The sequence below is a fragment of the Apostichopus japonicus genome, chromosome 18 (genome assembly GCF_037975245.1).
Source record: "Apostichopus japonicus isolate 1M-3 chromosome 18, ASM3797524v1, whole genome shotgun sequence".
Taxonomy (NCBI): Eukaryota; Metazoa; Echinodermata; class Holothuroidea; order Aspidochirotida; family Stichopodidae; genus Apostichopus; species Apostichopus japonicus.
Genome location: NC_092578.1, coordinates 2,196,892 through 2,212,975, shown reverse-complemented (window position 1 = coordinate 2,212,975; position 16,084 = coordinate 2,196,892). Strand labels below are relative to the sequence as shown.

The 16,084-nt window shown below is 35.9% G+C and overlaps 1 protein-coding gene across 6 annotated transcripts in view; it reads right to left on the bottom strand.

Moving 5' to 3' along the window:
• Positions 1–16,084, bottom strand: part of LOC139959125 (rho GTPase-activating protein 23-like) — a 54,636-nt gene that overhangs the window by 35,121 nt on the left and 3,431 nt on the right. For 4 of the 6 annotated variants that reach the window (XM_071956717.1, XM_071956722.1, XM_071956719.1 and 1 more), the window contains exon 2: positions 9,235–9,717. The exons of the other annotated variants lie outside the window; for them this stretch is intronic. The gene's annotated coding sequence lies outside the window, so the exon portion shown is untranslated. The remainder of the gene's footprint in view (positions 1–9,234; positions 9,718–16,084) is intronic. 6 annotated transcript variants of the gene reach the window in all.

The following is a 16,084-nucleotide window of genomic DNA, read 5'->3' as shown; positions in this document are numbered from 1 at the left end:
CATTTAGTAATATGTACATGCAATGCTGTATTTAACAATATTACTGTGCCAAGTTACTGTATGCAATAGCACTATACACCATATACAGAAGTAATGTACACAGTTTTCCTAAAAGGCACTTCAAACTTCCCAGAGTGGACAAAGAGTACAGGCATGTCAACATGAAATGCTCTTCAATGATATAGGAAGTCTGCTTTTATTTTTTACCAGCAAGACTGTAAAATATAAATTGCTGGAAATAATAGTCTAAGGGGTGGAAGTACTCCTACCTGTTAAGAAACCATCCATTCTCTACTACAGTAAGTCTTGTTGTGTATTCAAGATGACTCAAGAGCAACCACCCTTGGCTGTTTGTCCATGCATGTTGTCAATTTACGGATATATGTCTTATTCTTGGTCTGGATGCCTGGCTCACACTAGTGACTGTTTATCACCAGAGCAGCAAGAGATCAAACACACACCCTGACAAGGAGATCAGGACAATATTTGACCTTTGCTAACATTTTACAACAGGTGCTGAGAATGTTGACAATCTCAATCACAATATTGAAAGGGAACAAGCTTGGTTTTTGAAATATTGAAAGAGGAGATGATGAGGTAAAGGGGGACACCATGTGTGGAAGTGATAGATGTAAATTTACCATGAGATATGCAGTATGGGAGACTAGTACTATACCATGACTTAGCACTCAAAGAAAGATTAAAACAAAACTTCTCCAGTTTGAAAATTACTGCACGGTGGCGACACAAAGTTACTTCCCTCTGACCATGAATCAGATAAAAATTATAAAAAAAATAAAAGCTAGACTCTTAATCTGACAATTTTACCGCCCTGTGCACCGCAAAACTTACTGGTTTCGGTAAATTTAAAAAGTGATAGATTCAGAGGATCGGAGTGTGTATGAATAGGAGACAGGTAAGAGAGGTATGATGTTAATCCTCTTGATGTTAATCCTCTTGATCCTATCTATGAATTCAACTATGCATGGAAAGGATACTTAAACAATGCTTCAAGCAAGGTGAAGGAAAATCTTGAGACCCTGATTAGGTCTGGTTGAAAAATGATTACCAAACCGAAAACAGAGCGAAAAACTCAGAAGAAAGTTCAAATTCAGTTAGTCAATATCACATAGTTAGTATTCTAAATGGTAGATTTGGAAGGAGGAGTAAGTGGAAGGGTGGGGGGGGGATGGGGTGATGTCCCAGAAGTGCAGTGCTACATGAGTCGTATACTGTAGGTATATAGGAATGCATATGTTAGGAGGGAGACGGGTAAGGGTGGAGAGAGATAGTTAAATTCAACTATGCAAGTCAAAAGTCAGTAATGAAAGCAATGCGTTACACATAGGTCTGAAATCGACTAACATTGAAGTGAACAGGTCTACTATTAATATGTTAACTTTCAACTGAGCCAGAAATGAAAGTCTTAATATGTCACTAGGCAGTCATTATCAATTCCGCTTGTGCAGTAACAATATGCCAGCATGTATATACATGTACATAAAGTGCACGACACATTAAAGGAATAATGTGACCTCTCGTGGAATCATGACAGGAAATATGGAATGATAAAGGGGAAAATACAACAGATAGAGTTTCCTCCTTTTGGAGTGTTTCGATACAGAGTTGTAGATTTGTGTCATTCTCACAAAGTCTTTACAATAAATTTGTATGCATCACAATCAACAGATTTATCTAAAAGATCTTTCTGCAATACAATTTATTGGCTGTACTCAATTAGCAAGTTATTAACCATTCGGTCCAAAGGGGACCAATACAGCTAATTTTGTGTCCCACAAATGGAATTTATTAATGCTTGTTTCATTAGCAAATTTCCTTTGAATATGATACCTAAATTAATAGTTCCTGGAAGAAATATTTCATGTTATAGTTATTTCATGGTATAGTTCCTAATCTATCATTTACTGGTTAAGTTTACTAACATCGGTTTGTGAAAATTGATACAAAATTCAGCTTTGGAAACCAAACTGAGGCAGCTTTCATCTGCATTATAGCCTAAGTTTTCATGTTGTTGGTAAACAAGTTACCATAGCAATTATAAAGGTACATCTAGTCCCTACAGAATACCCCTTATTTTCCTCCAAGTTTCTCTCATGTAACAGAGCTCTTGTCAATAATTCATACATACCCATAACTAAATCAGTAACACTACTCTTTTTATATCAATTGATCTTGCATTCAAGGCAACTAAATCTTTTAATTCTATATAATCTTCTAGTTATCTATTTCACCAGCATATTTCAGTCTTAGCCATGCTGAAGTATTCTCAAGGTCATTCAAAGTTGTAAACAACAAATTTAAATAATAACAAGACGACACACACTCCTTATTGGGCTCATTTCAATAGTACTGGAATGAATTATACTTTATATATAAACCGTATCCCATAAAAACAAGCCACTCGGGTGCAGGCCTACTGAAATGTTCTGCACATTTGCATAAATAAATAAATGCATGAAATTGAAATAAAGCAACGTTATGTGAACTATGCAATAGGACAACCACACATTCTGTGACATCTCCAATAAACATTTACCTGATTGTTACATAAGTAAGTAAATAAAACTTTATTTCAACCAAAATCGTCTTCTAGATATGGTGAAGAGAGAGCAAGCTTGTGAGGATACATGTATTAGTTAGGAAACAAACCATATCATCGTCCCAGATGCAAAAACCTTTAGGTGCACACTGCAGATTTGTTTGTGCTTGAAAGACTCGTACAAGTTTGGAGTCAACTAATGTTGGTCCTGGGAGTTATGACTCTAAGATGGAGTCATCAAACAATATCCTGGGCTTTGGATTTTTGGCATACGACCGTTGCTATAAAAACGGCTATAAATACCTCCCTTTTTTAGTCAAAAAAGGATACTTATCAGGCTGTGACACTTGTTAGCACTTCAGTATCCAAGATTGGAAAAACTAAGATCCTTGGCTACAGTTCCGTACAAAAACGATCAGGAAAAAACCAGACGAAAGAACACACAATGCTGGCACTTTGAATGGTAGAATGAGAAGGGCATTGACCGGGGAAGCCGGTCATAGAGGGCGCACAGTGTTAAAAAGTTTCCAGATCATTCTAGGCAAGGTAGAACAAGGTGCTAAGGTTGTGGGGAGACAGGTAAACGAGGAGCGAAGCAAATTTTAGATTTTTGGCATACTACCCTTGCAGTGAAGACAGCGAGTGGAAAAACAAAAACACAAAGGCAAAGGCAAACCTGGCAATCCAAACAGAGTGGGACACTTTTATGACACACTACCTTCCAGTGAAGACGTCGTCGTCGAGAGTTATAAACAGAAAGAGTGAGAAGTTGAGTCATCACACCAATTGAGCGAGAGATCCTACTGGACTCCCAAGCAAGGGGTACGGGAATCCCTGTTAAAATCGAGTGACTTTGTTGAATACTTACAACCCCCTATATTCACAAACTGTCTTTGATCAGGGTCTTTGGAAAACATCTGTTTGCTTATATTTGCTGTTTCCTTTACATTAGGTACATGTACTGTATGTACTTCCTTACTAACAAACTGTCTGTGATAAGAAGTCATGCAATACACCATTGTATTACTGTAGCTGTTGTAACTGCTTTACTTGAGGATGAGACTAGGAGAGCTACTACTGACCAGGAAGCTGTTAACTTTAACAGTTACTTGATTGATCAATGCAATATTTCTGACAGCCATTTGGAATCATCATGGATGAAGCTATTTGTTGATACCCAGCCAAAATAAAGTCTGTATATTGTAAACTGATTAGGTGTAAACAGACAAACAAGTTTTATCTCTCCTTTCATCTACTTGAAAGCCGACCCAAACTACCCCCCAAACGACCTCATCAAGAGGACATCTACTAAATCTGGAGACAAAAGGTATCTCATGACCAAAGTGACAAGGTCATCAAAGGTCACCAAAGGTGTTGATTGCAAGGAGCTATTAAATGGTTATTAACATATTTGTATGATGCCTAGTGTTGAAAACCCTGAATTGAAAGGGAAAAAAAGACTAAGAAAAACAAGCTGCAATTTTAAACTAACTGATCAAATGTCACAACTTAGGGAAACTTAAAGTGACTCAAGATTGGATTGGTGGTAAATTCAGTTTGATGCACTTTAAGATTTCAAAGATAAATTTTACAAAACTTACCCGGCAAAAAATTGAAGTTTTTGACATCGTGAAACTTGCTCACACAAGTAGAACAAAAATGTTTCTTTATAATCATTTACTTTCATTCTACTTGTTTTCTTATGGCTTAAAACTGAAATTAACTAAATATACAATCTGTATTAAATATTAATGAGTGTTAAATTAAACAAATAAATATCTTTGTCACACAAACATGCTTTGGACATGAAACTCACAGCAGTAAAATGGTTCTTAATGTTTGAAATATGTGAGAAAATATATTTTTTAGGGATAACCTACTGATGACCTGATAAACATTGTTTGTAGCAAGAAGAGTGAAATTACAAATATAAAATATTTTTACCCCTTTCAGAGTAAGCTGTGAACAATGTGGCAAGGTCAGGTAAGTCTTCAAAATTAAGCAACATGTAGATTGATAGCTTCGTTTGTACCTGTCAACCTCAAACCAGAAAAAGGAGGCGACTTTGTTTACTAGTTTACGCCCCATTTTGCCCAACATTTCCGAGAATGAGACACCATTGTTTATAAATGCCAGTACATGGTTCTTCACCCCATTTGTAACTGAAGTAAACTTGCACATCTTTACATTGTTGTTTCAAGGTTACCTTTGAAACATACCACAATTTTAAATTCAAATTGATCATGCTGATTTCCACAAAACTTTTAGATGCTAGACTGCTAGTATCAGAGGAGGTTAGTTAATTTATTCTCAATAACAACAAGTGCTTTACTAACAAGAGGTTTTGTGTATATATATCTATGATGTATCAAACAACAAATATTACTGTATGTGTAGGTTTCAGAAACTGAAAGTGTCAAATTATCAATGTTTCTCTTAATTTATTACAGAAAGGGAGAATTATTTTCACTTCCTTGAAAATGTGAAGGAAACATCCAAGTCTCATATATACACAGGAAGTGAAGTGGACTATGTCGACATTTTCAGCTACATCCTGTTTACTCTTTAACACAAAGGATGGGTGGAAGATATAAATTACAAATTTCATCTTTGTCAATAAACTGTGAAGTAGATTGTACACACTAAGCATTTAACAGTACGAGTACACAATGCCAAGTATGACCTAATAGGCTACATGGTAACATACTTGTGGTTTCACTGTGTTTGGAACACTATGACACACAGTACACTGCATATAGCCTATAATAGATGCAGTACAAATAAACCACTATAAAGGCAGTATTGGGTGTGTGCTGTGTAGACTGTGTGTACATAGTGAATCTTAATCCAACGAAGACAGATGGAAAACCTATCAAGACAGCTGGATTACAAGACTGTAACGCAGAAGTCGATCTTGTCTTAAATTGACATTTTCTTTTTCTAGAGGCTGCATAATTCTACAGCAAAGATTGCTGATATACCACTATTTCTTAAGATATAGAGCTATAGCACTTAGTTAAAGTTAATACCCAATAATGGTAAATAAATATTAAACTTAATTTCTTTGTATAATTGATTCTTATTTAACATATTTTCGGGGGCTGATGATAACACCCATTTATAACTATTCAATTCAAAATTGAGAATTCAAAGTAGTTGCCACTTATTGTAATTCCCATTTTAAGGGGTTATGTCCTTCTCGGGCTTCACATGGTAATTTCTCTAACTATTGTTTGCACCTCTTTTTGTCATCATTTTCTATTTTATGTGACTTCATACTACTATATGAAGACTACTGTACTTCACAATGTTCTGAGGACCACCACAAGTACTAGATGACACACAAACCTAAAATAATCTTGATGACAAACAAAACAACAACAAAACTGGATGACAAAATCAAAGTTCGAACAATCTGCAATCCAATTTTGGGCATTAAATTAGCAGGTTTGGTGAAATTGGTAACCAAGTGCTACAACCTGCTTTAAATTATGATGTTGTATAAACTGCAATATATACTTACAGAATAAATCTTAGAACTTTTCACAGATCCCATATACTGTACCTGTGCTATGGGTGTGAAATACTGACAAAGAAACCAAAAGACACAATAATAGACCTCAAGTGTAAACTTAGTGCTAAATACATGCAAACTACTATATAATATTAGTGTTGACACCAAATTGAATGAAGCAACCTTCTACACCACAGGTAAAATCACAATGTCACCTGCTGAGTTTTAATAGTTGAACTAGTAAAACAGAACTCCTGCGTATTGTCCCATTGACATCCCATTAGTAAAAGGTGTTTATTGAGGGATATCCAACTGTAACACTACTGACTGTCATTCCATAGTCACTCCCTGATCTCATAACCAAAGTTTGAAATCAGTACTCAATTGACCCAAGTGATACCTGCCAGAGGAAATTCCTTCTTGAAATCACAGCATGAAGAGGAAGACATGGAGCTAGAATTTTGAAGGGAAAATTCAATTTTCGATTTGTGCCTGCTGAGAAGTGCAATCTTCCCACATAGAAGGTCAGGCAGGAATCAATCCCAACAGGCAGGCCGGGCAAATATTATATCCTCGGGCATTTTCCATTTCACTTTATCATCATCATTTTCTTGCCCCCCCCCCCCTTCTTCTTGCAACTTCCCTTCAACGCAATATGAAAACAAACTTTCGTATCACTTTAATAGCGGAAGAACTATTCGGTCAAACGATTGCAAGGTATTTAAAGACTTTACAATTTCTCAAATCCTGAAAGAACAGATTGAATATGAGTGAAGATAAAAAGTTAAGTTTCTTCCATATTTGGTATCAATCGAAGTTACATTTCAGGCTGTACTCCTAATCAAATTCTGCCACAGTTACATGTACTTTTACTCACCAAATGTGAATTTGAACGAGTTTATTAAATTTGAACATTTTGTCTGTTGTAAGATCAAGATTAGGTACTACAGTCGTGCAGGTAATAAATTGAACTGTGTAGGGTAAGTACTCGTTCTCAGTCTTACAGCATTGTACTCATACTGCAGGGTACTCATACCTTCTAAGGTAATCCTTCTTGTACTGATACTCATGTTGTTGTAAGTACTCATACTTCAAGCCTGGTACCATTGTACCAATGCTACTAGCTATAAATAAATAATAATCCAAAACTGTACATCTGTTTCAGAAAGTGTACTACGTATATTCAGCTTGAGAAATTTGTTCTAGGACCCTGTATTAAAGTGTTTCATATATAATTAAAACTAATTAATACCATGCACAGAGCAGTAGAAATGTACAGGCTTCATTCTTTGAAATGAAATTTACATTTACTGTAAAAGTCCCATGGTGTGTCAGATGTGATAAAATGTCAGTGCAACATGGTCCTTAAATATCTGTATTTTTTATTTGTTTTGTTTGGACAAAGAAAATATGCAAGGCTGATCACGTCAAACTAATTAGTTTCCTTATCGTTTGTTCCTAAAATGGCTTTATCATTGTGCAATAAAATTTTACACCCTACAAATGAAAGTTGCACTAGATTAGAAGGTTAATGTACAATCCATGCTACTTACTTTATAGCGGGACAAAGAACCTTCACTTTCTCTTCACACAAACTCACTGCAAGCATATAGTTAGAATTCAACAAAAACATCTAATTAAAGTTCTCTAAAAGTTGTATGCATTTCTGAAATAAGTTTGCAAGTTTCACAGCTTCCTGTTTGCACTGCAGAAGTGCCTCATGATAAAGTTGGTCATGTGACCTAGGTTTTCCCCAAAACATCCAGGAATTATACAATTACTATCACCTGGGTCCTAAGACAATCACGTCACAAGAATTACTCTGAACAGTCAAAGTTCCCCTTGGAATGCTACTCCGAATATAAATATTACAGTGCAGGCTACATTTTAGCACCCATCGCTTTTGTTTTATTGAGAAATACCATTAAACTATTGATGAATAGCATATCTTTAGAAGTGGATACTTTACTTTATCACACAGACCAATGAATTGGTAAGTATAAGACACCAATCTGGTCTCCAATCATCCATATGTTTCTATAAATAATTACAACTGTGACAATGTAAATGGTGCTGGATTTCATGCTTTGCATCCACATACATCCTATAGCCAAACAGTTGACCAGTTAAATGTCTTTTTTTCTTTCTTTGTGGTTAGTCATTCCAAGGAGTGTGGTTTTGCCAGGACTGCGGTAGACCACCCCACGCCCCACACCCCCACCCCCAGTGAAGTCAGAATATTAAATTTGCTTGTATACTTAGCACCTCTTCTAGCTCGAAAGGCTTGTCCCCTCCCCCCCCCCCACATAGTTGACCAGTACAAATACTTGCAAATCAACATACATATATCCTATAGCCAGCAACCTGGCCTGAGAGTGTACTATTCTCTTGAAACTCTCTGGATATTTCTTTCCATGACCAGCAAGATGGATGGAATACCTTTGTATGTAATCACAACTGACAACAACATTTCTGTGCTGCCCCCTGAAAAGAGCTTCAGTAATTAGCAGCAGTTAATCAGAAAACAACCAATTTGACATTTAATTATCAGCTAATAACAGGCAAATATATCACACATCTGAGTAACTGGTGCAAGTGAAAAAAACCTTAAGAATTCTGTAAATATTTTTGTAAGTTTGTAACTATGTACTAATTTCAAGTATTATGCAACCAACTACGGCTGGTATTCTATGATCCATCAATTATGACATGGCTAAACAGGTAGCATATTTTTATACACTGTTGTATATGTTCATAAATCACTGTTACTTTACCATGACAGTTTATCCTACTCTAGGCCTTACACTCAAATAATAAACAGGTCCTTCCTTCCTTTCCTTCCAAGAGATTTCTTATGAAGATTGTTTACTTTAACTTTCCATGAATGGCAACCTTGTCAGAGAAATGAATCAACAACATTTATGATGAGGAAAAAGGAATTCACAAATACAAAACTCAATAGCCTAAATGCTTTACTTTACTACAATTGTCAAAACCAAGACTGTGCTTAACAATAGAGAATACAGAGAGATTTACTAGTGGCAGATTAGTTTCCCTTCAACATCTTTCTTCCCTAAAGAATAGTTTGGTCCTTCACCACAGAATAATCCTATTACATACTGTAACCCCATACACATGAGTCATTCGATGAAAGACTTACCTCGCAAAATGACAATCTACTTTTCCTCTCCAAAATAAGTAGTCTAGGAATAGCAATCTCTATGAAGTCACCACAGCTGTTCTCTCATATAGCACATAGTTTTTTTTCTTATCCGTTTTTTTTCTCTGTTTACATGAGTCCCTGTCCATAAACTGTTGTACCAAAAACATACACCGCTCGATAACACCAGCACTTCCGACTCAGAACTCGTAAAAACTTCCTGTATCAGAGCCAACACATGGCTCTTATCATCGTCGTTGACTCATTCATGGTCTGTACATTAACTGCACTACATAACAACTACGAAGCTAGATCACAGCCAAAAGCTAGGTCACACCACATGTACAGTAGCATACATGTATCCAACAGAGAAGTGCCTTTGCTAGACACCAACAATCACTATGGGAGTAGTGGTCATCACAACAGGGACCTTTTTACGCTCTGTCGCTGCGCCCTTACTCAGTTTGTCTCCACAAGGATGATCTGTAAGAAATATAGAGTACAAAACTTCTAGGAGGACTTAACACAGTACCACAAATAACAAAATGGAAAACAATTTTAGTACAAGTTTCAGTATCAACGTCATCTTTTTTTTGTGAAATGATAAGAGTGAAATTGAAAGATATTTTTTTTTTCTCGTTTATAACACATTTATCAATTTACGTACTCCAAATGTTTTATAAATACTTTCTAACTACGACTTTTGGCACGCAATCTTGGAGAAAAGTAAAGACTGATGTCAAGGTAGATGGTTATACATATTCTGCTAAGAAAAGGCCATCATAATAGATTTCTGTGTTATATTGTGGAAAGTACTTGTAAAGCTGTTGTCTTCTTACACTGTCTCTCTTTTTGTTATCATAAATCTGCTCTATATTTTCCATACAAATTACAGCCTCAAAACTTAACTAAATCTAACCAAGAAATTGGAGACTTGATCAACGGTGATAATTTTAACATAAATTTGTTTTGCGAGCGTTGTGTGTCTAAATGTAAATACTAGATTGACTAGAGGCAACAAGTTGCAAATGAGAAACTGAATCCACTATATATCCATCTAAGACATCTGTAGGGTCGAAGCAAAATATGAATAACAAATCTCATTTTGTTGTACAATTACAATAAAACCCACACTACGAAATCTGATCTACCTACTGTCAAATTCACTGTTTCCTCAATTTCCGACTTGACGTACTGTATTACTTGCTAACAAACATATAACAATATCTTGTGACCGTTTTGCCGTGCCTTTGTCGCAGTGGATAAAGTTGGCTTGGGAATTGTATTTGACACAAACAGAAAGTAAAATTGAAGCAAAGTGTCCTGGCAAGTAGTGTTTTCTAGCAGGCGGTTGGATATTGGCACACTGTTACTGTGCAGATTAGTATGGGCAAGAACAGTATGGACGAGTTGTACAATGTCACAGTACTTGTACACAGTAAAGTCAGAGTATGTACTATGTACACTAAAGGAACCAGTATTTTCCGAAGATTATTCAGACTTGGATAAATCTTTACTTCTATCTGAAAATCTATACAATTCTAATCTAATTACTAAGATGTACACATTCAGGGCACATTTTCAAAGGATTTTTTGTGGTTGTCTCTCGGACAACCAGGCCAAACATTTTGGTTGTCCGAACACAGCGAACAGCAAATTTGGTTGTCCGAGGAAATGTTACCAAATAACAATTACCAATATGTACGCTGAATGAGAGAGATGTGTAGGTTTGGTGAATATGTTCACCAATATGTTCACTGTAGGAGAGATGTGTAGGTTTGGTGAATAGAACACAGACATGTACACTGTAGGAGAGGATGTGTAGGTTGGTGAATATAATGTTCACCAATATGTACACACACATATCATGCTTAGCCTTACTCAATGACACTGACTGTATAATGTGCAGGTCTGATGTAGTACTCCACAATGTAGTAGGCTACTGTTGCTACAATGAGAGTTAGTTAGTTTACTATGAAGGTTGTTAATTTAAAACCAGATGGTACCTGTCTAAGTGCATTATATGCTTGCTGGAGACATACTTCAAAATCATGAGTAGCAATGCAGCAGGGAGTTAATACACCCACAGTATTTTAATAGGCAATGATTCAATGTGAAGTGTGCATCCACATTATCCATTACATCTCATTATCCATATTAAAATTTCATGTTTTTCATTTAAACGAACGAGACAAAATAAAATCACTGACAAATTAATGGAGAGAAAACCGTTGGACTAGCTTATTTTATCGTAAGTTACATTATGAGGATTTGAAACAAGTGAGAGTTAATACTGCTTTAAATGAGGGTAAACAAACAAATAATACTGTCCTCATATGTAAATGTGTTGCCGGCTAGCTCAACAACATGTTATCACACTACTGTACCATGATCTTGTCACAAAAAGTCACGCGAGCTTTGTTCTTTCGAAAGAAAAACAAATGTCAAGCAAGCACTGACTGGAAACGCAAGAACAATCTTCTCAAAAATCCTGATGGCTAATGTAGCATGGCTGCATGCCAATTTCAAATCTCATTACAGAAACAAGAAGTTAAATTCAGCCAAACTTTTTGTACCCTCAAAAAAAATTAGGATGCTGGATGACTTCCTCTTTTGATTGTACAGTTATACCCACAGACTTTAATTACAGTAAAAAAGGTAGAAATACAATACAGATTTTTCACCTTTTTCAACTTTTTCAAACTATAATAATTGTAAGTACTTGACCTATGACCTCTGCACACAACAAATAAATTTATATGTCACAGCTTGTGACTCTGAATTAAATTGATTGAGTATGATGATAACAATCATTGATTTTCTAATAATGGCCAGCCAACACAGAAATCGCTTCCCATTTTACTCAGCAGTGATAATATAATGGGGCAATGAACTGTACAATATGTACTCAGTAACACACTCCTTTTGTTTGCTTATTGTGCAAATATTATCACTATTGTGGAACAACTTTCTTTGTAGTCTATGGTCTAAGTGTGAGAAACTCCTCCAGTTGGCCCTGTGTCAGAACCACGTCTATACAATAGAGAACAGCCCAGTGTGGGTGTAGTAGTATCACTGTAGTGGGCTGAACTAGAGTAGGTACTTGTAGGAACAAGCAACACAAACATGACTCACAACCAGCAATGCATTTGAATAAAATAGAATTATTCAATGTTCGCAACAATTCAAAGTTAATCGAGAGTAAGAGAAAAGACTTAAAATCAATGAAGACATCTGTCTTGGAAAACATAATGGTTATAGTTTGTCTAAATTGCCTTACATGTAACAATGTGAGAAGAGATACTACCTCCCCATCCTCTCTCCCCCCCTCCCCCAACCTTCCCACTGATGTTTCTTCCAGATGTCAACATCTCTAATCCAAGATAACAGGTTGAAAGTAAAGTTCTGTTAATTAACTTACAGTGATTACATTTTATGTAAAGTATAAATCCCAAATACAGCTAAAAACGTATCACAAGGTGCTTCGTAAAATATCTTGTTAACCCGTCAACTGATCTACAGTAACATGACTTATGGGACCATATGACAAAGAATTTAGCTTTACCATAAAGTGGCTGAATAAACCATCAGTCACATTAAGAAAACAGAAAAGGTTTTGACATTCACTTTGATGTAGAAATATTAAATATTACCATAATTTCTCTAATTATTTTTTTTTTCATGTTGTAATAAGGAAGGAAAGATACCTTGCATAATGTGAATTTGGTCAATCAGTTAAGGTTCCAATCCTAAACAATAATACACTTTAGTTATCTTGAATTTCCTCAAGGAAGATGGTAAAACAGGATGTTATTCTTTTACAAGAATTATCACCTCATTAAAATGAACCAATCAGTCTCTATTCACTAAGTCCTATAGTAAGGGTACATTTTATCTTTTCATACGTACACCCCCCTCCCCAACCCCCTCTTATTGTTATATCTACAGAAACAATTGCAATGTGATTCAACAGTGACACTTCCAACATAGGACAAAATTGTAAACTTTATATTTGTATGTACCTAAATCCTATATCATTTTGTTGGTTTTATGTTAATTCATATTTGGACTAAACAGCAAGCTATCATAAAGCATAAGCTATCATATAGTTCTATATTGTTGGCCAATAGCTCAGCATGCAACATCTTTACTGGCCTACTGAATATATATGTCGCCAAGGATCGACATCCGGCTACTAACGTCATACAGAAGCATTCAAATTTAATGTGCAGTTTCTACTGCTATTCTTGTGTGACCAGTTAGGCTACTACAGTGTGGTATAAATGTCAATAAGATTTGTGTATATGATCCTCCATCATAAAGTCATGTTTAGCACCGAGCATGTAAGAAAGGAAAACATACTGAAATTAGGCCAATGGCAATTACCTACCAACAGAATGAGGACTCGCAGGGGTACTACGGCATGTAAACTAACACCGTGTAATGTTTTTCTTCATAACAATGTTCACATGTCGTTGGCCTTCTTCCAAAGTTATTTAGACTTATTGTCACCCTTTGCCAGGGTTGCACTAGCTTCTTTAATATAATGATCCAATTGTAAGCAGGATAACTGAACCATAAAAAATAGTTTACCAAGTTTAAACTGGATGCTTCATGGTTCCTTCAGCATTTTCTGCCCCCCCACTCTCCCCACGGTCACCCCCTTCAACCTACCGCTATCCCTATCAAAGCTAGTTTGACCTGAAACACAATATTCCTCATTTAACTGAATTTATTAACTGCCAACAATATTTGCGATCTCTGTTTTGGTCATCTTCTAGTATTATAATCTGTCTTCTAGTGTTTATTTTATCAACGACTGAGTGGCACGTCCCACCTATATACTCAATCTTTTGATATACTGTATATATAATTGAAATCGTAGTGTGTTGGAAAATCCAGAACATATACTGTACATACATATATATAATTACATATATGTATATATATATATATATATATATATATATATATAGATCTATATAAGCTCTTCAATTAGCTTGCCATCCAATAGAAACCTTCACAAAACAATCAAAGGACTTTCATCAACTCTTGTGACGTAAAAGATCTTAACCTTTCTCAAAACTTTGAGAGAGTAACAAACTGTATTAAATACTAACTGTAACACTGTATCTGATATCCCAGTTGCCATATTTATGTGTATGCACGGAAGTATCAACTCTATTTATAAACGACACGGTGTACCTTAAGATAAAGGAATCCAATTAATCCCGTTGAGGCTTAATTAATCTAAATGGGATCTTCGGCAGAGGACAGATGAAGCTGGCATGCAGCCTTTGGCATCTTTGTTGCCTCTCCATCCAGGGCTGATCAATGATGATGATGATGATGCCAGTCACTGGTATTAACCTCACAATCATCTTAACAATGCTAATGCCATCAGGATGAATTTAATAGAGGGTAGAAGAAAGGTATCGCTGCTCTATAGTCATGCACAGACTGTATTAACCGGTCAAGTGATCTAGTCACTTCAAAACTCCCTGGTCTGAGATTTTACAAGCGGCAATACTTACCTGTCTGGACTCTACTATTGCACCTTACCATCTACTGTACATTGCCTAATAACTGGTAATATTTCAGCACCTCCTCCAGGTTATCGCCCATCACCGCCTCGTTCCGAATCTACCATTCAGGAACTTTTTTAAGTCTATGGTATGAAGGTTTTCATGTCTTGCCCTTCCTGAGCTTTTTCCCGAAAGTGTTCGGCATTAGATTAGCATTTAGGCTACGGTTAAGTTAATTTGGCTAACACCCTTTGGCTGAATGGTCGTTTCGGAAGCCTATTCTGGTGTGTAGTAAATATGATCAAACACAAATTGACTTTTATTAGAATAACAACAAACTTCCCATAAATAAAGTCACAGGTTCATGTGCAGGTCTCATATCATAGTCTTTGATATATATCCAAGTGAAATTACTTTTGTGTATCATCCAGATAAGTTTTTTACTATCCATTGCCTAACATGGGAGTGTACAGTATATACACTGTGCTAACAATGCACACCTCATACATTTATTGGCCAATAAACTTCACCCTGTTATTTCCAACAACCAATCACCATTTTTATATCCATCTTGAAACCACTAAGTATCCCACAAGAATGAAATCATGCATTCTTATGGCAAAGGGTTATATTCAAGGGAGAGGTATGGGATACAGAAAGTAAATGGAATGCCAATTCCTCTTCATGATTCATGTCTCACTACAAAAGGTCTGATTTCTAGGAGCTTTCCATCATCAGTATCTCTAGCATCCATGGCTTTACTTCATTTCAGATAACCAAAACCAAAAAGTTGTATGAAAGACAACCAACTTACAGGAACTCAGTCAGTAATACTTCAACGTACTTACATTTAATACCTTGTTGGGATACCAACCTGCTGAGAAATTCCAGTCCCAAAAGCCAGGGATGACCAGTGAACTTAAATCAACTATACCAGAACGTATTTTCAGGAGAATATATAAATTTAGGTTTCGTCATGACAAGTAACAACTTCTTAATGATCGTAATAAAGGAGACGTCCTTAAGAAAACATTGTCATCTGAAATATCTTCAAATCCATCATTTCACTTACTTTCAGGACTTTATAGGAAAGCAAGCAAAGCACACACTGGAAATTACTGTACAACAGGGAAGCTGTGGGAGGTTTTTGTTGCACATTGAATATAATTGACAAGTTAAGTGGGATGGGAGAAGAAGAATTTCTGAAATAGATTTTATATTGAACAATAAAAAGACTTGCCTTCCCTGCAGTGATTTTCTGCAAAATCACAAGATAACCTCAAATTTAATGGTCTATTCGTTAATCTACATCCTCTATTAATCGA